The sequence below is a fragment of the Hyalella azteca genome, unplaced genomic scaffold (genome assembly GCF_000764305.2).
Source record: "Hyalella azteca isolate HAZT.00-mixed unplaced genomic scaffold, Hazt_2.0.2 contig3778, whole genome shotgun sequence".
In the NCBI taxonomy this organism is placed as follows: Eukaryota; Metazoa; Arthropoda; class Malacostraca; order Amphipoda; family Hyalellidae; genus Hyalella; species Hyalella azteca.
Window position 1 is genome coordinate 112,610 of NW_025934014.1, and position 2,510 is coordinate 115,119.

Here is a 2,510-nt window from a genome sequence, read left to right on the forward strand (position 1 = left end):
TTCACAAACGTGCAGCAATTTTGAAAAAAAAGTTGCTGGTTGAGCGATCGTATTTTCCTACTGTAACGTTACAATTATAGCCAGCATGATCAAACAAGCTTTTAATGTGCAATAACCGTAAGGTTCAACCAAGAAGTAACAGCAAATGAACATTTAAGTTATCTAACTATTTGAACTATCATATTCATGTAAAAAATTATTTACAATCACTTCAATTACGAATCTGCAATTTAGATCGTTTGCAATTTTTGTCAATTCAGACAAAATGCACGTTATATCAAATGTCAAAATATGGCAAATCACTTGAGTTTTAACCTGCATGGTTTACGTGGAAACTTTGATGAACTGAATGTGTCATTACGTTGTCTTCTTTTAGGTTTTTTTCATTGCATGTTAACCAGTCAATACATTGCATTCACACAAGGGCATTGTGTCTAATACTTAAACAGGCTTCCAGGAACCCGAATTCACTAGCCCAAGAAACGTACTGCGATGACAACGCTGCGTGGGCTCAAAATACGAGGTACATGTGAGTCGACGCACACTTCGAGCGTTGTCGCCACCGTCACCAAGGAAAACCATGGAAAAATCGTCTGCCATGTGAGGTCCCCCACATTTGCTGAATCATCAAAAGTTTTGAAGGACTTTGGTGTTGACGCCGTGTGTCGGGTTGAAGAGTTATTTGTATAGAGCGTCGGGTGTTGGAGGATTTTTATCCTTGAACACTTCAGAGAGTTTGCGGCCCTACTGATTTTATCCCGACGCTCAAAGAGAACGGCTCCGCTGAAATACCGCAACATTTCTAGCGGAGGATAGAGTTCAGTATGACTAAGCATCCCCAAGGGTGGAGCAAAAAATAACTTTCCTAAATCTGCTCTCTGACTCTAATTTATTGTGTGGACGCTTGCAAAAAGAATTCCCTTCAAAGGATCTTCCTATCAAACAATTACTGGAGTTACAACAAAGCTGATGCTTGGAAAAATGTGTCATCTTCAGTATAATTTTTATTCCAATGTTTAGTTTTTTTTAATAGTGTATTGAATTTATTATTGAAATGATCAATTGACAAAATTATTATTGAGCTGATGCTACCTGAATATGTACCTATTAAATATTCCATCATAAAATATTAAGCCTTATGTGAACTAATTCGATTGCTGCTGAGAAGGCCTTCCAGCTTTATAAAATGGGACATTGAAGTCAAAATAGCATTTAAAACCAAATTTTAACATATTTTCAACGGCTTTGCAGCAACTCAAGCGATTGTTTTGATGGGAAATTCTTAGAAAGGGGATCATCTGGTAGGTGTCCTCGAAAAAAAATCTGAACAGATTAGCGAATTTCGGCAAGTGCTTTTTTGCTCCACCCTAGTATGCAGTGGATTTGCTTGTGATGCTTTTGTCCTGAAGTCTGTCGCCAATGTGCCTCCTTCAAACATAGCGCCCTAACCTGCAGCTGACTGGTTTTAGACAAAACAGATGATTCATCTCGCAAAAGAATTGCTGATTCCGAATAAACAGCTCCATTCTGAGCGCTTGGCACCACGCACGCAATCCTCAAATAAATTCAGCTTCTCGCTCGTAAGTTCGCAGAAAAGAGAAGCTGAAGGCCCGTTCTTAATTTAATCGGATGCATGGAGGTTTCCATGGTGCACTAGAGTAGGGATGGTACATCCTACTCAGGCTCTCAGACCTCACTCGTGTGGACATTTTTCCATGGTTTTCCTTGGTGACTCAGGCGACAATTCCCGACGTGTTCGTCGCCTCACACCGACCTCGTATGTTGCGCCCACGCAGCGTTGTCATCGTAGTACCTTTCTTGGGCTAGTGAATTCAGGTTCCTGGAAGCCTGTTAAAGTACACGAGGCCCTTGTGTGGATGTAATGTATTGACTTGTAAATATGCGATGAAAAAAAACATGGAAGAAGACACGACATAATCATACTTTCAGTTGATCAACGTTTCCACGTTATTCATGCACTTCTCCGTGAGACCAGCGTCGCTCAAACGTTTGTTTCTTTTTCTTTCCAGTTAAGCTTATAATTTTATGTATCACCGAAACTAGTTAAGTTTGTTCCTGTTGTAAATTGATTTTCTTAATGTGACTTCCAACTTCGAAGGTGCACAGCTTGGCATGTAAATTGAAAAAAAAATCACGCCAGTTTTTTCGTTGCTTTGATATGTTATAAATCACTTCATATTAGGGTGACGCGAAATAAAAACGTTCAAAAATTCGTTATCCACATACAATTTTTTCATGTGCAGCCCTGCCTACTTGAATCTTTCCTTTCATAAACCACCTGCAAAACATTTGCTAATGAAACCTTTAAACTTTTTAGACTCGGAAAAGTTCCAAAATGAAAGGTTCCGCGAAATTTTAACTTGGAGTCTTTTTTAGCAAAAGTTAAGCTGGATTAGCGAATTGATACGTCCGTTCGGGTATTCTGCTAACAAAATAGTGCAGCCTCATACACAAGCGTATGATAACTATGCGCCATCTATAGTCGTCCT